This window comes from Arvicola amphibius, chromosome 17 (genome assembly GCF_903992535.2).
Source record: "Arvicola amphibius chromosome 17, mArvAmp1.2, whole genome shotgun sequence".
Taxonomy (NCBI): Eukaryota; Metazoa; Chordata; class Mammalia; order Rodentia; family Cricetidae; genus Arvicola; species Arvicola amphibius.
The window spans coordinates 19,001,508-19,028,221 of NC_052063.2; the positions used below are offsets into that span (position 1 = coordinate 19,001,508).

At 39.4% G+C, this 26,714-nt stretch overlaps 1 protein-coding gene across 1 annotated transcript in view; it reads right to left on the reverse strand.

Annotated features, from left to right (window-relative positions):
- Tmtc2 (transmembrane O-mannosyltransferase targeting cadherins 2) overlaps window positions 1–26,714 on the reverse strand; it is a 388,745-nt gene that overhangs the window by 35,664 nt on the left and 326,367 nt on the right. The window lies entirely within an intron of this gene.

The window sequence follows — 26,714 nt, forward strand, 5'->3', positions numbered from 1 at the left end:
TAGATGCCAAGAACTAGTCAAACTGAGGACTAACATCAATAAAGGAGAAACAACTAGAACAACACAAAGAATCAATAAACAAAGAGTTGTTTCATTGAGAAAATCGACAAGACAGTCATTAAAAGTCTCCTAATCAAAAAAAAAAAAATCACAGAGACAGAGGGTTTTATTGCAGAATTCTACCAGACTTTTAAAGAAGAGTTAATGCCTCAAATTATTCCACAAAATAGAACCAGAAGAAGCTTTGACCAATTAATTTAATTTTATGAGGCCACAGTTACCCTGATGATGAAATCACATAAAGACTCAACAAAGAAAGAGAATTACAGACTAATATCTCTTATGGACATAGATGCAAAAATATTCGATAAAATACTTACAAACCGAGTCCAAGAATACATACATCATGATCCAGCAGGCTTCATCCCAGAGATGTAGGGAAGATTCAATTTAGAAAAACATAGTAAATATAACCAACCATATAAAGAAACATTCAGACAAAAACTACAATATTATCTCATTATATGCAAAAAAGCCTTTGACAAAATCCAACACCCCCTCGTGATTAAAAAAAAGACTGGAGGGATTAGGGATACAAGGGACACACTTAAACATCATAAAGGCAATTTGCAACAAACCTATATAGCCAAAATCAAATTCAATGGAAAAACTCAACGCAGTTCCACTAAAATCAGAAACAAGGTTGTCCATTCTCTCCATATTTATTCAATATAGCACTTACAGTTTTAGCTAGAACAATAAGACAAGTGAAGGAGATCAAAAAGAATACAAATTAGAAAGAAGTCAAAGTATTGTTATTTGCAGATGATATGATAGTATATATAAATGACCCTAAAAATTCCACTAGAGAACTCCTATAGTTGATAAACACCTTTATCAAAGTATCTGATAGACTATTAAATAAATCAGTATCCCTTGTGTGTGTGTACATGTGTGTGTGTGTGTGTGTGAGAGAGAGAGAGAGAGAGAGAGAGAGAGGAGAGAGAGAGAGAGAGAGAGAGAGAGAGGGACTGAAAAGTAAATTAGGGAAAAAACACCTTTCATAATAGCCTTAAATAATATAAAATATATTGAAGTAACCTTAACCAAACAAGTGAAAGACTTGCATGATAAAATTGTCAAGTCTCTGAAGAAAAAAATTGAGGATTATATCAAAGATGGAGAAACCTTCCATTCTCAAGGGTTGGTAGGATTAACATAGTCAAGATGGCCATTCTACCAAAAGCAATATACAGATTCAATGTAATCCCCATCAAATATCCAATGCAATTCTTTTCAGACTTTGAAAAGATAACTTTCAACTTCATATGGAAAAACAAAAAACCCAGGATAGCGTTAACACTGCTGAGCAATAAAAAACAATTGTTGGAGGTCTCACCATTCCTGATTTCAAGTTATACTATAGAGCTATAGTAATAAAAACCTCATGGTATTGGCATAAAAACAGATACACATATCAGTGCAATCAAACTGGAGACCTGGGCATAAATCCACATACATACGGACACCTGCTTTTTGATAAAGCCAAAAATACACACTGAAAAAAAGAGCATGATCAACAGATGGTGCTTGTCAAACTGAATGTCAGCATGTAGAAGAATGCAAATAGATCCATACTTATCATCCTGGATAAAATTCAAGACTGAGTGGATCAAAGATGTCAAAATAAAACCAGATACACTGAACCTGATAGAAGAGAGAGTGGAGAACAGCCTTGACTGCATTGGTACAGGAGCTGACTTTCTGAGCAGAACACTGATAGCACATGCACTCAGATTAACAAATAAGAAATTATTAATTAATAAATTGGACCTCATAAAACTGAGAAGGCAAAGGACACTGCTGACAATACAAAGTAGCTGCCTACAGAATAAAAAAGATTTTACTAACTCCATATAGAGGACTAATATTTCAAATATATAAAGAACTTAAGAAACTATATATTAAAAACCAATAATATAATTAAAGAATGGGTACAGAACAAAACAGAGAATTCTCAACAGAAGAATCTCAAATGGCTGAGAAACACTTAAAGAAAAGTTCAAAATCCTTAGCCATCAGGTGAATGCAAACCAAAACTACTCTGAGATTCCATCTAATAACTGTCAGAATGTCTGAGATCATTAACACCAGTGACAGCTTATGCTGGTGAGGGTGTGGAGCAAGGGAAACTCTCCTTCATTGCTGGTAGGAGAGCAAACTTGTACTTCCACTATGAAAATCAATATGGTAGTTCGTCAGAAAGTTGGGAATCTATCTACTCCAAGATCCAGCTATACCACTCTTGGTCATAAACTCAAAGGTTACTCAATTCTACCACAATGATATTTGCTCAACTATGCTCACTGTGGCTTTGTTCATAATAGTCACAATCTGGAAACAACCTAGATGTCCCTCAACAGAAGACTGGAAAAAGAAAAATGTGATACATTGTCACAGTGGACTATCACTCAGTTTCAAAAAAATGGCATCATAAAATTTACAGGCAAATGGATGGAACTAGAAAAAAATATCCTGAATTAGGTATCCAAGACCGACCAAGAAAGAAAAGTAAAAAGTGTTTCATTCTACATGGATATTAGCCATTACATAAAGAATTACCAAATACAAGTTATAATCTATAGACCCAGAGATATTAGGTAAAGAAAAGTGGTTGATGGTGAAATAAAAGATTATAGATTTTACAGGCAGACTGATAGTGGGTGAGGGTGGAGTCAGGGTATCAGGTGGGGGTCGTGATGAGCTGGGGGAATAGAGTATGGGCACAGGTGGCTAGAATTGGGAGGACTTGGTGTGAGTGTGGAACCTAATACAGGGAAAACTGCCTGAAATCTGTGAAGGTGATCCTAATGAGAAGTCTTAGCAATAGGGGATATTGAGTCTTAACTGGCCATTTCTTGTCACCAAACAAGGCTTCTAGTACCAGGAATGAGCATTTGTATTTAATTGAGATTTTGGCTAAGGGGGTCCCATGGAAACCTCCAAACAACCAAGCCTGATGCCAAGAAAATGGGTTGCTTTCCACAAACTAACAGTCGGGCCATACTGCAAAGGACAATACCCACACAACTCATTGTACGTGGAGAAAAGGAGATGATGTCTACATGGAGCCTTCATCCCTACAATCTATAGGGTTCCTTCTTTGGTGTGGGAAGGTACTCTGCAGGCTTCTGAAAGAGAAAAGTGGACTCCAACACAACCACAAAATCCTTCATCTACTATCTGTACTGCCTGTAAAATATGCTAGGGCTATGGTAGCATGGAACTTATAGAAGTAGCCAACAATGTATGATATGACCTAAGGTTTACTCAACAAAGAAGGAACCCATACATGCAGTAGACTGCATGTACTGGCTTTTTGGGACCCTAGTCTATTTGGATACACAGCTTCCTAGGCCTGGATGTAGTGGGGAAGGTCTTGGACTTCCCACAGGGCAGGGTTTCCTGCCCTCTCTTGAGGGAGGATGGTAAGTGTGGGGAGTGGGAGGGGAATGGGAGGAGGGGAGGAAGTGTAAATTTTTTGAATGGAAAAATAAATAATTAAAAATAATAAGGAACCCATACAAGATACTGCTTTGGTAACCAATGAAATGGTCTAAATGCTATTGGTGAAAAAAAAAATTAAACTTAAAGAACAAACAAGATGACTCCAGATGATATTTTGTTAGAATCATAAATCAGCGTCTTATCTAGCCATCATCGGAAAGGCTTCCTCTTGCAGTTGATGGGAGCAGACGCAGAGATCCACAGCCGGACATTACTCAGAAAGAGAGTCCTTGGAACACATAGCTCTGAATTGGATGTGTCCATCAAATTCCTTTCCCTCAGAGCTCCGGAAATCCCACTCAGAGCTCAGGAAACCCCACAGAGATTGGAAGAGTTGTAAGAGCCAGAGAGGATGGAGGACACCAGGGGAACTAAGGCCTCTTATTCAACTAAGCAAGATGCTTATGAGCTCACGGGGAATGAACTAGCAAGCACAGGGCCTACATGGGTTTGAACCAGGTCCCCTGTGTAAATAATACAGCTTTTGGCTTAGCGTTTTCAGGGGACTCCTGACTGTGAGAACGAATGGATCTCTGATATTTGTGCCTGCTCTTGGGACTTTTTTCCTCCTGTTGGGCTGCTGCATTGAACTTAAAAGCTACAATTTTTCTTCATCCTATTGTATTTTATTTTGTCATACTTGGTTGTTATTTATTAGAAGCCTGCTCTTTTCTAGGGAGAGACAGAAAGGGTGGATCTGGAGGGCAGGGAAGGTGGCTTGCAACTGGGAGAAGTAGAGTAAGGGGGAACTATAATCAGAATATAATGTATGAGGTAATTATTTTCAATAAAAGGGGAAATTTTTTAAAGGGGAAGGCAAACTATGATGGCAAATTACAATACTATTTTATTTAAATAGATTACTTTAACAACAGCAATAAAAAGTAGGCCAGTTTTGAATTTATTATCATTGTTGTCAAACGAATTCCCTTTTTGCTTTCTCCATGACTAAAACCCAAGGGGCCATGTGGCAGTTTAAATAAGAATGGCCCCCATAGGCTTACATGTCTGAATGCTTAGCCATCAGGGAATGGTCACTACTTAAGAGGGATTAGGAGGTGGTGCCTTATTGGAGGAGGTGTGACCTTATTGGAGGACAAGTGTCTTTTCCTAGAGTCTCCCTCTTCCTGCTGCCTGTTGATGTTGATGTAGTAGAACTCTCGGATTCCTCTCCAGCACCATGTCTGCCAGCATGCCACCACGCTCTCTGCCATGATGACACTGGACTAGCCTTCTGAAAATCTAAGTCTGCTCCAATGAAGTGTTTTCCTTTCTAAGGGGTGCCATGCTCACGGGGTCCCTTCACAGCAATAGAACACTAACTAAGACAGGGGGTATCCCTAGAAGGGGCATGGCTTAGCAGAGTCAACATTGTGGTTTCTTCTGCTGAACATCCTCCCCTATAATAGAAGGAGTTTTTCCTCAATGAGAAGATCAAGATCTGAAGAGACAGCATGTGACTCATGTCTTTGTTTTTCTACTTGTTGCTTAGCACCACGTTGGCTAACAACCAGGTCATAATTATTTCTGTGATGCAGTTTCATGGTATGCAAGTCACCCAAGTGATTTCTTAGCTAAGAGTCTATAAATACAACAACATGCTGTACTATCAATCAGCAACTGGGGCACTATTAAGCTGGAAACAGCCATCACACTAAAAGTGCAGGGGTAACTAGAGTGACATTTATTGACTACTTGTGGTGTGCCGTCCAGTTTCCTCAATTTTCATGCTAATCAGATAATGAACAGGAATGGTGGTGATGGGACAGGGGTCAAATCAGTTTATGCAAGGTAATGCGACAGCTAAGTGGTAAAATCAGATAAAAACAAACATTTTTTAAAAATTTTATAATAGAGAACAAATGAAATGATATTCCAGAAGATCATAAGTTAGGAAGTACATTCGAAGAAGGAATCCTGGGGCTAAGATTTGGCTCAGTTAAGAGTGCTTCCTCAGTCTGTGTGCAACCTAGGGTTCCATACAAAACCAAATGTGTGGATCACGTCTATGGGATCAATGTTTAGGAAATGGTGGCAAGAGGAATAAGAATTTAAAGGTCATCTGTACTGGCATTTCATTTGTATTTTAATAAATAAAGCTTTCCTGAGGATCAAAATGTAAAAGCAGCCACACGGGCAGCCTTACAGACCAGGCAGCAATAACATACACCTTTAATCCTAGTAGCCACACTATCGTGCCATAGAAACAAGGCAGTAGGGGTGCATGCTCTTAATCCCAGCACTAGAGAGGATTCTAAAATGGGAGGAGACAGCTCTCAGTCTCAGTCTCATTCTGAGATTCCTGGAGGCAAGATCGTCATTTTCGGACTGAGGAACAGCCAGTGGCTGGCTCTTTTGCTTTCCTAACCTTTGAACCCCAGTATCTGCCTCTGAGTTTTTATTAATCCTGTTTCAGACATCCTTGGCTACACTGTAAGTTTCTAGGGTAGCTTGGGTTTCAGAAGGTCCCATCTCTATAACAAAACACACACACACACACACACACACACACACACACACACACACACACACACACACACACACACACAAACCAAGTCTCCTACTACTCAGTAGAGGTAAAGGTTGAAAGCTACCACTTTCTGTATATTTATCTTTCCCAAACTATATTAAATGTTCACTATCCATTTTTTAACTCTTTGGATTTACAGAATGATCCTTTGATTCAGATACTAATGCCCAATTGACAGATGAGCAAACGGAAACACAGAGACTTTTAAATAAGAGGTCCAAAGTCACATAGCAAGTAGTAAAATTGGAACTGGGTAGTGAACACAGAGACAACCAAGAACCAGGGGTCCTCAAGCTGAAGTATACATTAAAATCACCTGGGCTTCCAAAACGTGAATGCTGGGCTTCTTCTGTGTACGAATATTAAATTCAAGTATCGGGTTACAGTTTAGATCTTGACAAATTGCAGATGTGCCCAGGTGTTTCTAATGTGCACTAGGATAGATAGACACTGTGTGACATAAAGTTAAAAAGTACTATTTCAATTCCTCACACATAGCATTTGCTCTTAAGGTCATTGACAGGACTTGGATCTGAGAATCATTGAATCATTGTAAGTAGTAGGACTTTTGTGCTGCCAATTTTGCCTATGGTAGAAAATATATTAGCATTGATTGTAAGCAAGAAAATTATAGTTAACTTAAAACTAAGAGTCCCAGAGTGGATGTAGCATCCGGGTTGATTTAATCAATGTCAAAGGCCACTTTCTTGTCAATTTCAATTGAGTAGTAAATTCCCCACGTCGTTTCCCGAAATCACTGAAGAATTCTGTGAGAAGCCTTACAGCGTCTTTGCCAAACTAAGCTCAAAAGAGATGGTTAACTGCTGAAATGCTATTTGGGGGCCTCTGTAATGATTGTCTGAGTATAAGTGCTTGCTTCTCAAGGATTATGAGCCTACGTCAGATGCAGTGGGTCACGTCTATAATCCCAGCACTCTTACTTTGAGATGGGGCTTGCAGACAGGAACATCAACTGTCTATGGGTCACCTAGCTGGAAGACATGAGAAGGAAGACCCTGCCTCAACATTGGGGAAAGCAAGCACCAGCTCTTGACAACAGTCTGACCACCTCTACATCCTTGCCATGCATGCACCCACACTCACATATGTGTACCACACATGCATGATAATAACATGAAAATTAGTTAATAAAATGCTTTAAAATAATTCCTGTCCTACTTTATGTGGAACTTTACTTTTGGTAGATGAGTGGGAAATATTTCCAAGAAATAAGTCATTACTCGTGAAATAGGTGAACACCACCATATGGGTTTATGATTCTGATTTTAAAAATAGAAGAAAATAATAGAAAAATGGAAAACACAAGTCCCAAAGAGAAACTTCGGGAATGAAATGTTCTGGAAAGTGATGGAAGCTGTCTGCAACTGAAATTAAAAACAACTTTAAAGTATCCATGCTGTCTCTCCAGGGCAAATAAAAAAGCTATTAGAAACGGGTAAGGCAGATAAAAGACAAAGCTTGGTGAGCATGATCTATCGAGAGGCGAGAGAGAACAAACAAATTTTATGAACACATTTTCTCTAAGGTGGAGTTCACAAAATGCTACCATATTTTGGGGATTCCCAGCCACACCTTTCCTCAGTGTTCTTCCACCAAAGCAGCTCAAGGAAAAATTCAGTGTATGCGAACTGATCAGGGGCTTAAAACATAGCTCATTTTCAAAGAAAGACTGCTGATTCAATGAAATTAAGGAAGCACGCAAGGAGCCCAGGGCTTCATCCCAGCACATAAAATACTTGGCATGGTGCATTCTAATATTCAGGGGATGGAGACAGATGCATTAGATGTTCCTCACGTACACAGAGACTATGAGGCTAGGCTTGTTAAGACTCTGTTTCAAAAAGAAAAGAAAAACAAATGAAAAGAACAGAACAAATGATAGGTAGGGCTGGGGCTTCCACTCTAACCCTGAACACCACATAAAATCCGGTATTATAGTGGACGCTACAATAGAAGTAGAGGCAGGAGAGGGATTTCTGCAGATTTAATGTCCATGTATTCTTCACAGTGGGTTCCAGGACAACCAAACTAAAACAAGATACCTCCATCAACCCCCTCCATATAGGAGATGCAAACAAGACTGTGGACCCTGCAATCTTATCTAGCAGGTGCACTAGTCAGCTAGCCATAGAATGGGCTACAGACAGTAGCTAAGAAGAAGCGTTCTCCTAGACAGCAAGCATGTTTAGTCAGCCTGCTACTTTAATGCCCATAATTCTTTCCTCTCCCCTCCTCCTTCCATCCCTTCTTCTCCATCCCTCCCCCATCCTTTTTTCTCTCCCTCCCTCCTTCCAGGATCTTACTGTGTAACCTAGGTTGGTCTTGAACTCACCAACTGCCCATGACTAGGGTCAAGTGCCATCTTTCTGTCTCAGCCTCCCAGGTTCTGAGATATTGGTAGGAAACACCTCATCTAGCTCATGATCATGTTTTTGACATGTAAGCTAGTTCTTCATTAGAGTACCAGATTTTCTCTCAGTCCTCAAGTTGGGAGGAAGCCACTGATGTTCAGGCTTCTCAACTGGGGACTTAGGTCCCTGGCATTCTTGTTCTCTCAGCCCTGTGTCTTATGATATCATTCATCTTTGTCATTTCTTCCTTAACTGGAGTTGTTCCCTTATTGTGGCTACAAATTTCAAAATAGGTCATGCATTGACATTAACATGGGGAAATAAGCTACAGATTCTAGACTTTTCCTCTCTCATAAAGCTAACTAATGAATATTTTAAAAAGTTGGCTCATTATTCCTATTCTAATTTTCATATAGATAAAACATATAAAGTAAATATTATGACTACAATAGACTGTTTCTGTGCTTTTTAAAAAAAAAACTTTTATATGGTAAATTGCCTGTTGAGGTGTCTTTTGGGGGTTAGTTGTTTAGAAAATAAACAAACCGCTGACCAATTTAAAATCATCCAGGAGAATAACAAAATCAACCTCTGCTGTAGTAAACTCTATTTTCAAGAATGGTATGAGGCCTCTGTTTTTCCACAAGACCATGCTTTTCCAGATAATAAACAAGTATATTCTGTTATGCACGCAGAGCCCTACATAACATACCTAAAGACATATATCTGTTTATTCTGCTGGATTTGTTATGATTTCCACCATGGGAAACTGGATTTGTGAACATCAAACAGGAGAGCTAGCCATATGACTGATTCTAAATCTCACGATTACTTGCTTTGCAATCACCCAGGTTTGGTGGCATGAGCCTTCACCTCCATCCCTTGAGAGGCAGAGGCAGGAGGACCACAGTTTAAGGGTATACTGGGAGATCTCAGGGGGAAAGAATATCACTTCAAAGGAGCCAAGGCTCCACATTCAATTTGCCATGATAGCTCCTGATGGTAAAAGAGAAAAGCCAGAGACCCAGGGGAAACATCATGATAAGGAAGAATTTCAAGCTTTTACATTTAGCAAGAGTTGAAAACCAACCTCACTTTTGCAACCCTCTTAAACATCACTTGAATCTCCCTTGAAGGACGCTGTGAAGCACATCTTCTCAGTGTGTTCTTGGCAGTCAGTTTGGCTGTGTTTTGGTTTAATTTCCAGCTCTGTAAATGATCACCATGCTGGCGCTGAGCACCCCATGTTGTGGTTGGCTTCTACTTCCAAGGCCAGGTTTTATTGAGGGAAAAGAGGATATGCACAGCCTGTTTAAAATGTTACGTCTGCACTCCACACCACAAGAAGTCTACACCACAAAGCACAGGGGACCGCATACAGTGGAGAACGTCTTCCTATGAATGCCTCACTGGCGATAAGAGAGGACCTACAGCAGGCCAGGTGTGTTCGGGGAAGTGCAGTAGAGAGAACCAGGACTCTGCCATCATGGACTCATGGTTAGAGAGATAAGTGACAGATCCCACAAAGATGTAAGGAAATACAAAGAATACATACAGATAGCGATGATGCTGAGAAGCATAAAAACAAATGGGATCTTAGGATGTAAAGATTGACTGATAGGAAGTGTTTTTTTTGAGCAAGCTTTGATGACAACGCCAGGCAAGCCAACTGACTTTTGGATGGAAGCATGACTGTTGGAGAAACCACTAAGTTTAAGTGTCTAAAACAAGGGTTTTCCATCTGTAGGTTGTAACCCCTTCTGGTGGTCAGGCAACCCTTTACCAGGGGTCACATATCAGATATTTACATATTAGTTCATAAGTAGCAAAATTACAGCATGAAGTAGCAATAGAAAACTTTATGGTTAGGGGTCACCAAACATGAAGAACTGTTTTAATGGGTCATAGCATTTGGAAGGTTGGAAACCCCAGGTCTAAAGGATGGGTTTGTTTGAGCCAATTCCCATCTTTTGAATTGTCTTTGGAACTCGGCAGCTGCAATTTACTTTTAAGTCATTCTGGGTTAAGAATATCAATACAAATTCTTATACTGTAAATGGTTTAGTGCTTTCTACGGGACCAGTAATATTCTAAGTCTATATATACAGCAATTCCTGTGACAAATTCTCTGAGGAAGCAATTATTGCTTCCACTTGCAAGAAGGGCACAGAAAGCCTAGGCATGCTAAGTAGTTCCTAGAAGGCCTCAGAGCTAAGGGGAGACAAAGCCTCCAGCAGTTTCTATTGAACCATTGATTCCAGGTTCACCTACTAAGTTCTACTGCCAATCAGAGCATCCATATGATATAAGTTCATGAGGAGTTCACGGTACAGACAGATTTTCAAAGAATGTGATATGATTTAGACAAACTATTTATAGCAATACTCACTAGACAGACAATAATATATGCTGTACGTTCAGAAGGGGGAAAAAGGTTTCACGTGCGATGTCATGCCAGAAGTGGACAGTTTTCTTGATAGCATCATATATAAACAATGCAGAACAATTTTAAATGTTTCATAAACTAGATTCCACTCATGCATACAGGACAAAGAAGACTGGCTTTTTGAGATATAGCATATCCAAGCTAAACTATGACTATTCATAAAAGTATCTAAAAGTTAATCTGTATGGATGTCAAGGTTCACACTACTTTATGTACTAATACTGTGTCAAAATATTTAGTGCAAAATCGATCTGATGCACTTGATCCCTGGCCAGGCCCACTGAATGGGAAGAGAGAAAACCAAAATAGGTTTTGACAACTTGAAGTGATGCATTACTCTTTGATGGTCAAACTTCAGTGACAAAGTGTATTCTAACGCTTGGTATTTATTTGGCTTCCACTCCTGACCCTGGCTTGTTCTGAAGCCATCATTCACATATGCTCGCCTGGCAGAGCTCCGGATCGTTAATTGACTGTCACATTTTTTTAGCACATCTTAAGTGATCGGCATACATTTGAGAAGTACATTTCCCTCGAGACAGACAAAAATTCAGACAAAGTTTGAAAGGATTGATGTTGTCTGACATCTTCATGCTAGCTTTTCTTCATCCTGCTTTTCAAACACCTTCACCACACTCAGCAGCTTCGGTTTCTCCATATGATGATTATCAAGTACTCAGCACTTAGAGTGATGATCACTAAGTATTCAGTACTTAGAGCAAGTAAGGTCAACTCAGACTCAGTCAAATTTTTAGGATACAGTGAATAACAAAACTTCATTAAAATGATTTGAAATCTGATAACCAGTTAGCATATTCTAGGGCGGACAATGGCTTAGTGGAACAGCATTCATCTAAAATATAGAAAGTTATGGTTTTAATATTCAACATCATTGAAGAAAAATAAAACAGGAACAACAAAAAATCCTGGTATATTTCTAAGTAGGTTGATGTTGTCTTTCATAGGCCAATTTTTTTTCCTCAATTTTTTTATTAAAGATTTCCATCTCCTCCCCTCCGCCTCCCCCTTCCCTCCCCTCCCTTCCACCCATACCCCCACTCCACCCCTCTCCAAGACAAAGAGCCATCAGGGTTCCCTTCACTATGTTAAGTCCAAGGTCCTCCTAGCTCCCCCTAAGTCCAGGAAGGTGAGCAACCAAACTGACAAGGCTCACAGTGAGCCCGTCCATGCTGCAGAGTTCATGTTCATTGCCGTTGTCCTTGGTTTCTCAGTCCTCCTCCACCATCAGTCATAGGCCAATTTTTAAAAGGTAAATGTATCCTACTTTATCCTCATTGAAGGTATGTTTGGTATTTATTGTGTATCAATTTGTGTATTATTATATATTTAAACATTTTATTCCATATATAAAATCCCCAAAACAGTTAGCATATGAACTCATTCTAAAATGTATCTCTTGGTTTATCATACCAAACATATGGCAGAAATGTGATGTGAGAGTCAAACCATTCTATCAGTAACAACATTTCTGAAGAAAGATCTAGCTAAGAATTCTTTGTACCAAGTACCTTCCCTTCCAAAGACTACACCAATGTTAACTAAACCTTTCGGTCAACTTCAGATTTTTCTGAGGGTACAGCAAAGATGAGAAAATATATTTTATTTCTAAGAATTTTTGTGAGAAGCACATTTCTTGTGATTACATGAGTCATTGTAAAAAAAAACAAAAAAAAAACAAAAAAAAAAAACAAGCAATATGTTTCAAGCAACCCAAAATAATTTAACTGCTAGGTTTTTTTGAAGTCCTTGCTCTTTGAAGATGCAATACAGCAAATGATTGATTTCTTACATTTTTAGGCATTGTATCAGTTGCCAAAGATGCAATGTTTCCACACATAATCCCGAATAAATAATTATTTTTAAAGAAAAATAAATGCTATGCTTTTTTGAAAATGGCAAATATGCATTTGTTATACACAGGAGTGCAGGAACCCCAGTCTGTCCCAGGCACATGTCTGTCAGCTCGATCTCAGAAGCTGACACATAGTAGATATCATCGATGATGCTTTCGGGCCTTTAGGTCTATGCCATTTCATTTCCCAATGTCATTCTGAAGGGGATCCATGAATCATGTGCTGTGGGGGGGTGCAGTTAAAGTTTTAATTGAAAAATGTCCTGCAAAATGATCATGTGCTGAGAACTTGGTCCACAGCTGTGGCCAATATTGAAAGGTGGTTGGATCACGAAGATGCTAACTCCATAAGGGATGAATTCATGCTGAATGGGCTAGGAAATAGGTCTGGTTAGAAGTGGGTTGTTAGGGATATATCTTCTGTCATCTCTTTCTTCTCTTTCTGGCTATAGTGAGACATGTAGTTCTCCTCCTCCATGTCTTGGAGTTATGATGATTCCCAGTAACAGAGCCAGCCAACCGTGGACTAAAACAGTAAGTAGTTCTACATTCAAACTTCTTTTCTCAGGTATTTGCCACACATGTCTAACAGAGATGAATATACGTATATGCTAAGGGACTGTGAATTAACATCAAGGGTCTATCAATTTGCTCAACTGAACGTCCCCATTGTTAATACACAATCATTGTCAAAACTTGGATCACCACATCTTAGACAAGAAGTGGTTCACCATTTTAATGCCTGAGGTTGTGTATAAATTTTTTCACGAATAATCATTTGAAGAGGTTTAGGGCACACATTCTGACACTAGACTGTCTACATTTTCAGAATGGCATTTCATGTAGAAGCCCAAGCATGTTACTCTGCCTCATCTTCCCCATATACAAAAATTGGGCATATACTTTAAAAAAAAAAAAAAGAAAAGATGAGACTGCTGTGTAGCCTGCACTGGCCTGCCTGAAATCCACTACTCATTATATAGCTCAGACTAGCCTTGAACTCCAGATGTACACTGTATCACATGACTGAGAACTTAAATTTTAATGCTAAACCAGTACAGATAATACTACATTGATTTCTTTAAAAGATGGGGCCTTATTATATATCACTATCTAGCTTGGAAGTCAGAGATTCTCCCCTAACTCTGCATCCCAAAGGTTGGCATTAAAGGCTTGTGAATCCTTCTGATTTGACATTCATTAATGAAAAACAATGCTGGGAATTTTTTGCTGTCCATCATACTCATATTTTATTTTGTATAACAATTCATAATACACACATAGATGTATGTATATGCATATATATATATATATATATATATATATATATATATCAAACAACCTACTAAATAACCCTTTTTCTTTTCTGATTCTGAATCAGAATCTGGTTATGATGACAACCTGGCCTTGAAGTCACAATTTTTCTGCCTTGGTTGCCTGAGCGGTGAGACAGTATTCCTGCACCATCACGCTGAGTTTGTAATGTCCTTCTTCTTGTTTAGGTGAATGTTCCCTTCTTTTTCATCATTCAGTATTCACGGATTATATGACTTCAGATGTAATGATAACACGTTTAAAGCAATGATATGGTGTTGCAGTGTGGAGGGTTATAATCCATCATCTGTTCTTCATAAGCATTCCCTAAGACATAGGAAATGTTTGGGAGTTATGGTGCCAATTAGCATACTGGAAAATAAAATGATAATGTTCTATTATGCGATGAAGGGATCCCTAAGCACACGCATATGTTTCTAGTAAAGATTTTCGGGACTGATTAAAGAGCAGAATCCTGTTTGGGTAGCAAAACAATTTCATCTTCAAAACCCAAGGAATCCACCATTCCCTGTACTAGCTTGAGAAAAATATACAAAGGCATGAGAGAACAGCCTGGGGAGAGACAACTCAATTGAGGTGAGAAATTAGAAATTCTAAATATACATTTCTTTTCCTATATGAAAACTGATAAAATAAGATAGCCATGTATCTCAGGTTTGCTCTCTAAGGAGATTGAGCCACATAACTTCATTTTAAAAATGCTTTTGTCCTCTAACATTTGCGAATGAATACCCTTAGTATATAACTTTTATTATTGCTGGTATCATTTAAAAATATATCCACCAAAGTGAGGAAACGTCAGTGATTATTAGGGATTATGCACTACAGCAATTTTGATTTGTTGACAGTTTGGTTCATGTGGTTAAAGTGCTGAGGTGAGGGTCAAAAAAAGAGCACAATTATAGTAGAGAAAACCTAAACTTAACAAATAACTGAATACTGTTTAAAAAAGATAAACGACCCTTATTTTCTGGATCTATAGTGTTAAATGCATTGAATACATGAGATGACTTTCTTCATGGGAAACAACATTAGTATCTGGCAAGGATTTCAGATGCTGATTTTCATACATTTTTGTCAGGTCAGGTTTCACATTAATTAATTAATAAAGTGACAAACAAACTCGACCAAGGAAAGACTCCGTAAAGGAAATCCATCTACCTCTTCCATGCTTCAAGACTTCAGCGGCAAGGACACAGTAACTTAAACTGATGAGCAAGGAAAGAACTCCTGTTTTACATCCATGTGTTCTAGAACTTGCTAAGGTCAGTTACATCCCAATTCCCAAACTGAGGCCGATCACCTTCCTATGTGATATAAGCAATTAATGTTTTATAGTGAGGAATTATCGAGAGTGGCCATACCTGTCATCTAGTAAATCAATCTAGCCCATCATCTTTTCAAATTTGCTCCTCTCGAAATCCCGCATTACTGAACTCAGCGAGTTAGTTTCGAATGAAAGCAATTTAGTGATTAGGAGGCCATTGCAAATTCTTTCTTGTCACAGGCTCGTTAATGGCACCACATTTGCTCCTTTTTAACTTGCCATTAATACTTCAAAACGGAAACGCACACATGTGGTCAAGCTGTATTCCTAGGAGCTATTTTAGTAAAGATCACTTAAGACAGTGACACACGCACAAGCTGGAGATGAAAACCCCACTGGAATAATGGGCACTGCCAAAAGACATTCAGCAACAAAGGAGCTGAATTCCCTGTAGTTTTCACTTTGCAATATAAATATAGTGCAAGTTCCTGACCACATATTTTTGTTTTTTTTTTATTTGTGTGGTGTGTGTATATATAGTGTGATGTGTGGTATGCATACTTTTAAGTGTGAGTGTGTGCATATATATGTGTTTGTAGAACTCAGTGTACAGGTTTGGGCATCTTACCCCCATTGACCTCCATCCTTACATTTGAGTCAGGGTCTCACCTTGGACATGGAGCTCACAGGTTCAGCTGGAGTTGGATGGTGAGTGAGCTTCAATAATTTGCTATTGTCTCTCCCTACTTCACTAGTTCTGGGATTATGGGTGCATACCACTATAGCCAGCTGGGATCTGGGGAGTTGAACTCAGATCTTAGTGCCTGTGCTGTAGGAAGCTTGGTAACTGAGCCATCTCCCCTGTTCCTTATGGCAGCTTTATGGCCCCACTGCTCTGACATCCAAAGAAGCAATGGCTATGAACAAGCAAGGACAGAACATATTATAGCAATACAAATTTAACCTTTCCTAAAGAGGTAGCTCTTTTTTCTCTTCTAGGAAGTATCAAAACTGTTACTGCCATACACCTAACCAACTCAAATAAGAAAAGACAAATATTTAATTCTAAGATTGTCAGAAAGAGACCTGGTCAGTTGTCCTCATCAGCTTAGACCATGAAACCCAATATGGACAAGTTCAACAGAACCGCCATATACGGGCTACCCATGCATGCTTCAGCATTGCCAGGGCATAAATTTCATTTCTTTTCCAAGTAGCATGGACTTTAAACAGCACAGTCTGGGAAAACAGTCATCCAGGACGACAAAGACAGTCTTGGACCAAACCTTAGGCAGGCTCCTCTAAGAGCTCTCTTTGGACTAAGCCTCATCTTCTGCCTGCCCAGTCTAGCTGTTGTAAGTGTATTGACAAATCCCTGTAGTAGGAATGGTGCCCTTGCATCTGATGACCTTCTGATTAAATTCCCACCCTTATGCTGGGTACCTGGTCACCTGAAACGCTTTCAGCAACAATCCCACTAAGTCAGAAGCCAGAATTCTCTAGGCTTGTAGTTTTCTAGTGATCTTCAGTTCACTGCCATTCCAACTCTGACAGCTTCTATAGAAGAAGGAAATCTTTTCCTTTTGTTTTCTATCTTAATCCACCAGGAGAGACCCTTGCAATAAAAGATAAACAAGAGAATCCACATCATCCATTTGGCCCAATTTTGATGTGAAAAACAGAACTACAGTGTTTTTAATGCTAGGTTTGATGAAGGGTGAACAACCTAAAGCAAGGCAGGAAAGAAAGGGGAATTTGCACCAAGCCCAACAATAAGGAGAAGCTTTGCAATCTGTTTGTTCAGATGCTCCACACTGCTTCCTCTTTGGAGACCAGGGTGCTCTCATATAAACATCTGATGAACTCAGGGCAGGGGGTGTCAGAAAGTCCCTTCCACACATGCCATTTCTTACATTCCTTCAGCATAATGTATTCAGCATGACAAACTGCCTTATATGCCGGGGAAGTATTTTTGGAACCACAGTGCAACAAATCCTCAGACGTCTTTGTTAAATTTGGATTGAGCCTGATCTCTCTCGCCTGTATCACAATAATCTTGACCCCCAACCCAATGGTCCCACATAAAGACTTCTTTTCACCGAAGTCAGCACGCAATGTGGAAGCCACGTCTATTAGAACAATTTCTCAATAGCTTGCTGGACTGTGAAATCGGCATAGATATTCACCAGTGGATTATTCATGGTTAAATGAAACATGGCAGAGATACATAATGACATATTACATAATCATAAGGAAAGACAAAAATTACATTGTTTGCAAGAAAATGGGTAGAACTAAAGATTATGTCAGGAAAATGAGAGACAGTAATTGCAGAAGGGGCTTTCTGACTGTCTCGACGTTGAAATAAATCCAGTAGTTCCTACAATTAATAAATGCTAAAAAAAATTGTCTTCCTTCACATTTTAAAGTGTATGATTTTTCTGTCTTTATCAAGGACAGCACCAAAATGAAGTGAAACTAGCAATCTATGACTTTCCCAGACTCTGCTAAACCTATTGGGTTTTGGATGAAGTATATTTTTTTTCTCTAGACTAGAGTTTATATAACTAAGGACGATTAGTGGAAAACTCAGAAACAGAGAGTAGACTGTTTTGACTCTATACTATATGGTATAATTAGTACTTGTACACACACACACACACATACACACACACACATATACACTATAAACATATACCATATATTGTATAGTATAATCACTTGTGTATATTGTCTAACAATACTTTTACTATACAGTATAGAGTTATTATTATACAGTTACAAGTGGGAGAGAAGACTTTCCAGCAGCTTTAGGCTCTATCCCCTCAATCAAGGATCAGGATAAATACCTACAATGACAATGGAGACCCAGGAGGCAGCTGAGGAGGGGAACAAAGGGGACGATGGAGAATGAAAGGAACCTCCGCAGGTGGCAGCCATAATCTCCCCTCATCCTCCCAGGTGGGAGTGTTGGCCAGTGTGGTTCAGACACTTGAATTTTCAAAGAAAGCAGGAGTCAAGTTTCTCAGAAGAGAAGTGACTGGATGTAATTTTAGTGTGTGGTCCCATGACTCACACGGTTCCAGCAACAATTCCACATGCAGGGTACCACCCCAAAGAAATGGCAGTAAAAATAAACATGCCGGAGAGAATGTAATTAAATGAAATCCCCCAAGGTTGGATGTTCCTTAAACTAGAATATTCTAGTTGATTTTCTTTATATCCAAGAGCTACTTAAGTTCCTACCCATTTCTTACCTCCACTGAAGGGTTTTTCTGCTGTGAATCTAACAATACACACACACACACACACACACACACACACACACACACACACACACACATTTTTCAAACTGTCTTTAAAATTGATCACATGTGGACGGTGAAAGCCACAATACCCCCGGAACTGTGGCGTGAACTCAGGTCATCCCAAATAATCTTGCCGCAGAGTGGGCTGCAACTTGCCCACACCAGCAGCAAACAAATGGATTGCGCTTACCACCAGTGTCTTCTAATTATGTGACTTGGAAAAATCAGATAAACAAGAGGAGAACTGTAGCCACTTCAGAGGTACATATTTTTTGTTGTTGTTGTTGTTCTATTTATCTAACATTTGCAAAATTGTGTGCAACAGAAAGAAATTAAAATGTAAGCGGGGAGAAATGAGTGCACCAGAAAGCTAGACCTTGCAACTTGTCATAATAAAAGGCACAGCACAGTGTCATTAGGAAAAAGTGATCTCCAGAGAGAAAAGTCGCCATGGAGATACGGGTGGAGTCAGATTAAAATTGATCCCAGGATAAGCAGCTTTCAGAGAATTGAACAGCGATGCTGATCCGGCGGAAGTTAGTCAAGAATTAGTTATTTGATTTCTAAAATGTGTAAGCATACAAATATGAGGAGAGCTATTTAAGAAAGTAACATAATAAAAAAATGGGTAACTATATTTAAGAAATGAAAGTCTATCAAAGACTTCACTGTATAACATCTCTGGGTCCATGAAACATAGTTAGGTTAAAATATGGGGCAAACTAATAATTTCTTCCTTGATTAGAACTTGCATTTTCCCTCTTAGTTTGATGTATTACATCATTCATGTTCTAACTATAAAATATAGATATATTTGAAATGGAAAAAGCTGTGAGAGTGAGAGATTTATGTGCAATATTGAAACAGTTTTGACTTGCACAACTGATCTGGTAATTTCCATATATATATAATATATATATATATACATAATATATATATATATTATATATAAAATCAGTGCCTGAAAGTCCAGAGATATGGATATATATTTTTCCACATCAGAGCAGCCAGACAGTTCCTCCCTCACTTATAAGCATGAATGTGGTTTAACTGCTTCCCAGGCAAATTATTATTAACCCTGTCATTTTTCCCCTAACAAAGCAGTGATCTCAATAATTATCTCCAAAAAAAATCCCTTATATAGTCAAATCTGAATCGGTCTAGGTTAACCTAATTTCATGGTCTCTTGTTCTAATTATGGCTAAGAAATAGAATTCCCAACAGAAAGCAACTATATGCCCAGTGTATTTTATACTCCTTACATCAGAACAACCCAAAATAATTCTAAATACTCCCTCCTTGAGTTCCAGTGTAGATGCTTAATGCTGATCCATCCACCTTCTCTTAAAAGCATGTGTACAATAAAAAGGTATTATAAATTAAAATGAAAAGTAATATATTACAGAATAGTCAGGCTATCTAACCAAATGCACATTGTCATAGTAAACACATTTCTTATCTCATTTTGAACATTTTCCATATAATTGCACACACACACACACACACACACACACACAAAGGGGGGGAGAGAGGGAGGAAGGAAGGGAGGGAGGGAGGGAAAAAGGAAGGGATGAAGAAAGGGAGATAGGGAGGAAGAAAGGGAGGGATGAAGAAAGGGAAATAGGGAGGAAGAAAGGGAGGGAGGGAGGGAGGGAGGGAGTGAAAAGGGAGGGAGGAAAGAAAGGAGGGAGGAAAGGAGGGAGGGAGGGAGGGAGGAAGGGAGGGAGGGAGAGAGGATAGCTCTAGCTTTTGCTTATAAATTCATGGATCCTCTTAAATTTTAGGTACCTGGGAAAGGTAAAACTCAGGCATGATATTTTTGATTAAATAATCTAGGGGACATATTTTCCCTTTAATTTTCATACAATGAATACACTTGTGAAATATTTATGAATTATTATACCACTGAGAAATGTAGAGCATGAATAAAACATGTAGCATATGTCAGAAGGCTGAGTCCAAAGGACAATCTATCAGTGACTTCAGAAATCCACTCAGAGGAATGAGATGACTCCCGGCTTAAAAGAACACCTCACCAGGCAGCTATGTGGTTTGTATGACTACTGCAGACCTCGAGGAAATACAACTTCTGGTGCACCGCAAAGCTCGCAGAAAGCCACGAGAACTTAATCTCAGACTCAGCCCTTCGTTACTTGGGATTCACAAACGGCCAAATGACAACGACTGCATTCGTTTACACTCTACCTCCTCCCTTCCTATGCAAGCACAGCCCCTCTCCCATCCAGTTTCGTCATCCAAGTACAACTCAGCAGATCACGTTCTTTCATAAACGAATTCTTTACGACTTCAATATTTCCTTCATTCTCTCACCTATTTGGACAGATTCTTTTTGTTATCACATTTGAGTGTGTACACTTCCAGACAACTATCTTTATTCTTTAATGAATTTATACATTTTTATATACGTTCTTTCTTCTCTCTAGAACCTTCTTACTGGATAATGTCTAATGAGGCTTGTGACTAATTCTTCCTTCTCTGCACACCTGAGAACCGTCTCCCTCAATAGTATGGAAATGGAGTGTTGAAGGCCACCAGAGGCATCTTATTCTCTGACTCAGTGGACATCCATGTCCTTGTTTCTAGTTGCCTTTTATCGCAGTATTTGTGCTCATCAGCTAGGATTTCTAAACCCTGGAACCGTCTCTGATGCTTCTATCACCTCACAGCCAGATGTAGCACTTCCTAGGGTTGGGACCTTGATCCTTTCCCTCGCTTTCATGCCTTCTCTTCCATGGTTGTTTTATTCATTTTGCTAATACAACATTACTTTCTGCAGATGATATCCATATCGTCATCCTTACCTATACACGTTCTCTGGACAGCTTCCTGAAAGTAAGGTCTAGCAGAAATTTAGGATAGGGCTTCGGGGACAGCTCAGCCAGGGCAGTGTTTGCCAAGAGGACACGAAGACCTGGCTTTTTTCTGTAGCAACTATGTAAAATTTTAAGTGTTTCTGTGCTCATCTATAATTCCACAGCTAGGGAGGTGGAGCCATGATGATCTCTTGGGCTTGCTGGCCAGCTAGTCCAACCAGCCCAGACAGACTGAGGAGCCTTAGGTTCAGTGACAGAATGTGCCTCCGAATCTAAGGCGGAGATGGATAGAAGCGGGCACACACAATCAATTGCTCGCCTCCACAACCTCTCCATACATGTGCACACACCTCTACCTGCATGTATCACACATATAAAACTACATAAGCCCACACAGTCATACATTCATTCAGAATGTGCTAAGTCTAAACTTAAGATTGTACTCTTAAAACAAACACATCCTCGGATGATCTTGTTTGCGGTGTTTCTTTTGTTTCCCAGTTACCTAATTCAAAATTTGAAGCACTTACGTGAAGAACTAATTTTCATATTCACATGCTAGGTTCTATATGTTTTTTTTTTTCCATTCTATCCCTGCTTTTACTCTTTACTGCCTTATGCTTACAATGATCTTCTATTTGATCCTATCAAGGTTGGGTCTCCCAATCCTACTTTTCTGAACACAATACAAATTTTCATGTCATCTTAATTACTGCTTTCATTATGTCATATTGTCTGTCAAATTTACAGAAGCCAGACTTCTTTATCTTTACGTGGGATTACTCAATGTCTCTCACCTGTTTTTATAGGAGTTATCATCTTCCTACCATTCTCCCTGCCTATGTATGAGTATGACTCATGACCCAACCCCACTGCCAAAATTCTCTTCCTTCTACTCTTCTTGCTAAAATCTCCTATAAGAATTCTATCATCACAGACTTCATTAAGTTTTCCGATTCCAACTCAAAACCCTTTTAGATCAACCGAGATGAAAGTAATTTCTCCTATTTATTTAGCACCCAGCTTATGTCCCCCACAAAGCCCTTATGAGAAAGCATTATTTACTGCTCTGATATTCAAGGACTGGGATTTACATGCTCTCCCTTCCCCTGGCTTTCCTACATTAGGTTGTATGCTTCCCAAGGTCAGAGTTAAATTTTTTATAACTTGGAAGCTCTATTTCATTAGACATAGAGTCATATATAACGTTGACATTTGAATTAAAATTGACTGAAATGAGTATAGGTCATAAACAAGTCTACCCTGGAAACCCAAGCACAGGTCATTTTGTCCTCTGGACTTCAGGGTGGATGAGAAGTCAAGCAAAGGCAGGTGACTTTGTCCCATGCAAATTCCCCCATTCTTCACATTAAATTCTTTTATCCCTACGATAATGCAGACTTTGGCTTCGTTCCCAATCAAAGAACAAAGCAGTTTCCTTTAAAGGTTCCCTCTACTTCTCGGGAGTCAGCAGTTTTTGATGTGCATAAGTGGACGGGGGAGGCAGATGGAAAAGGACTGTCACACGGTGGACTCCACTCAGAGCTCAGCTGGCTTATAAAAACGAAAACTGACAAGCCCTAAAGTACGACATTGATAAAGCCTTTTCTTATTGTAAAAATGCTTTAATGTAATCTACTTTTAGAGCAATTTCTCCACAATAGCAACAGAATGAGATTTTGAGACAGCGTATACTTTGCTGTGAGAAACATGCCTATGATGTGTGCCGTCAACAATCACCATTCTCCCCTTACGTACTTCAATAAGGGAACGTATTGAACACTGCTGAGGCAGACAAATCTAAATATAAAAATTAGAATCCCAGAGAACCTAGACAGCAATGAGGACCCTAATAGAGACATACATAGATCTAATCTACTTGGAAAGTAGAAAAAGACAAGATCTCCTGAGAAAATTGGGAGCATGGGACCTTGGGAGAAGGTTGAAGGGGAGGGGAGAGACAGGGAGGGGAGCAAAGAAAAATGTGGAGCTCAACATAAATCAATAAAAAATTATATTATGTTCCTAACCATCTAGTCCTCTTTCATTATTTTACCATTTTTATCACTGGCGCTACACTATAAAAGGTCAACTCATTTAAAAATAAATGATGTAGAACAATGTGCTTTTGTATAATTAAATTGCAGGACGTATTAAAAGTAATGAAAACAGTTCATGATTAAGACAGAAGTATATCTCAGAAATAAAAATCTTTTAAGAAAAGATTTTTACATTATGTGCATGCACATGAGGGGGCAGGGGAAAGAAGAGGTTGCGTACATGAGCACAGTGCCCACGGAGGCCAGGAGAGGGCATCCCTGGAGTTGGCATTAGAGATGGTGCTGATGGGGCTGCTAGGTGGTGAAGTCATGTCCTTAATCACTGAAATGTCTCTCCAGCCCCATCAATGACTTTTTAAACATGGCAACAATAAGAGTCATCCCACAAGGCACACACTTTCTGCTGCACAGCCATGACCTCACACAAGCACTGTTAGATTCTCGCTTATCCTCATATAGCATGCTGAGGAATACACTGGCAATGGTATTGTGCAAGCGAACGGAAAAGAAATTCTATGAGAAGTAAGAATAAGATGAACTGCCTGTGCAGATGCGTAAACAAAAAAAAAAAAAAAAGAACAGGAAATGAAGCTGTTCAACTAGGCAAGAAGAATTGATACCCATTAGCTCTCCTCCCATATAATCAGGTAACTGACAATGGCATTTGCTCATGAAGTGTGGCAGGGACAAGAAAGCTTTTATGAACAAAAGGGAATAAGCAGCAAGATAAATGTTAGGCAGGTGTTTTTATTTAGATCAAATGCAGGATTAAGTTTCTCAGACAGTTCTCTGTTTCAGAGTAGAATTATACTATTGGTATGGTTTGTAATTCCATCATGCTGGCCTCAGTGACACCAAATGTACACTAAAGAGTATCAGCTGAAAACCCAAACGATCAGAAAATAAATAGGGAAAAATGCACAGCTGCTGATTTATTAATTATAGTATCATTTTTTTTTGTCAAATGTGAACTTTATCGCAAATCCCATAAAAAGTACTCTTGACAGATATGGAAAGGCTTGTTTGAATAAAATACATTTTCAAAAGCTAATCTGTAGCATACTTGGGAATGAAACATTTGGGGATCTCTTGGAAAAAAGGTTTTGCATTGGAGATTAAATATTGATTTTATGATTTTGCTAGTCATTAAAAAAAAAAACCCTGTTAGGCCCGGCCCGCAGTCTGTGGTACCTAGATGCCTTTTTCTGTTTTAGAGGCTCTTTAGTTCAGACAATTGTTTCTCCCTATTCCACTAGACTCTGATAAAGGCCATCACTCAACCATTCACCCAGCAAAAAATAAAAGTGACACTCGGGGGAACTGATTCTCAATGGATAAAACTTCATCTTAATTATCATGTAGTTTACATATGTTTAGAACACATTATATTGAGCAGCACCAATGGAGAAAGAAAACAAATGCCTTGATTGCTTGCCTTCAAAGCTACTGCAGGTTTAAGACTTTCTATTTAACACTTCTGTTTGGAAAACAGCCCAATGGGATCAAACTTAAACACTTACAAATGTTTTGTTCTGTTGCATTCTTAACCCCGGTACTGCTTCATCTTCCTCCAAACACACACCACTGCCTGAGAGATTACATAGTTTTCTCATTTATTCCTTCTCTTCTGCTCAGACACTAAATTCCTGATAGGGAGGCTCTGTGTCCTGTGCCTAGCATAGCACTTGATACTTAGTAAACATACAAAGCAAGTAAACGAGTTGACTGCTACCCTGGCTTTCCAGATAAATAATGCCTGTTTCCTCTTGTGGTACAGCGTCCTCCTCACCACCCCCTTTTAAAATCCATTAAGCTTTCTCTCTTTTTTTGCAGACAGGAGGCTAAATGACAAAGTGACTCTCTAAAGTTGTGCTGCCAGGTGAAGCATTAACTTCTCCACCCTTCAGCACCGCCGAGACCACAGAAGCAGCTGCGAGCTACAATAAGCAAATTCTGGCGACGTGTCTAGCAGAGAGAGGGACAAATAAGTGTACAATAAACTTTAGCCGGCATTGCTCTTGCCGATACGATTATTTCCTCCCTCTGTAAACAGCCTGCCAATTCCTCAGTTGTCTTGTAACTACGGGAAGTGGCTCAGAACAGCCGTCGCGGAACTTGGCATCTTGGAAAACTGAGTGTGTGGAGATGGAGAAAATTGAGAAGAGTGCAGAAGCACGGTGGTCCGATGGCCCTTCCCTGTTCTCTCCTGTGAAGGGCGTGCTAGGGCAGGTCTTTACATCCTCATCTCTGATGGTGGGAATGAGCAGGATGCTGTAGTGCCCTCCATCCCTTACTTTTGAGCCTCCCGCCATCCCCTTCATCTATTCTGTCTGCATCCCCCTCCTCAGATGGCCAGTTGCATTTCAACACCAATGGCCATCAAAAACAAAACCAAACCAAACCAATAAAACACAGAACACACAAACCTTTCCTCTCCTTTGGGCTTTCATTTCTGAAGATTCCTTTTTCATAAATCTTTTTTTAAGTTATTAAAACATTTTATTTTTTTATTTTTTTTAATTAAAAATTTCCATCTCCTCCCCTCCTCCTCCCCCTTCCCTCCCTTCCTCTCCACCCACACCCCCACTTCCTCCCTCTCCAAAGAGCCATCAGGGTTCCCTACACTATGTTGAGTCCAAGGTCCTCCCAACTCCCTCCAGGTCCAGGAAGGTGAGCAACCAAACTGACAAGGCTCACACAGAGCCCGTCCTGGTCGTAGAGACCAAATAAATGCATACGCTTTTGTCATGCAAATCTTTTGTTATGATACCTTAATACAGTTCTGTACATTATAATATATTACTATAAATGGAACTTGAGATTTATATATAGGGTCAAGCTCATCTTGGTTAAATCTTAGGGAAACACACACTGGTCCCTCATAGGTCTCTACTCTCACAAGACTACTACACCTCCAAGGAATCACGTTACTATGTCAATTAGTTGAGTGTACTGCTTCCCTAATACACCCCATGTTCTCAACTCTCTGCCTCCTTCTCAAAGCAGCCCCTTTCTACTTATTTGCCCAATAGATGCAATACTCTAACGAAATGAGACTGATTCTTGTATGTGCACTGCGCCCACACATGCATTTTCATCACTGTTTGAAGACTGCACTTCTC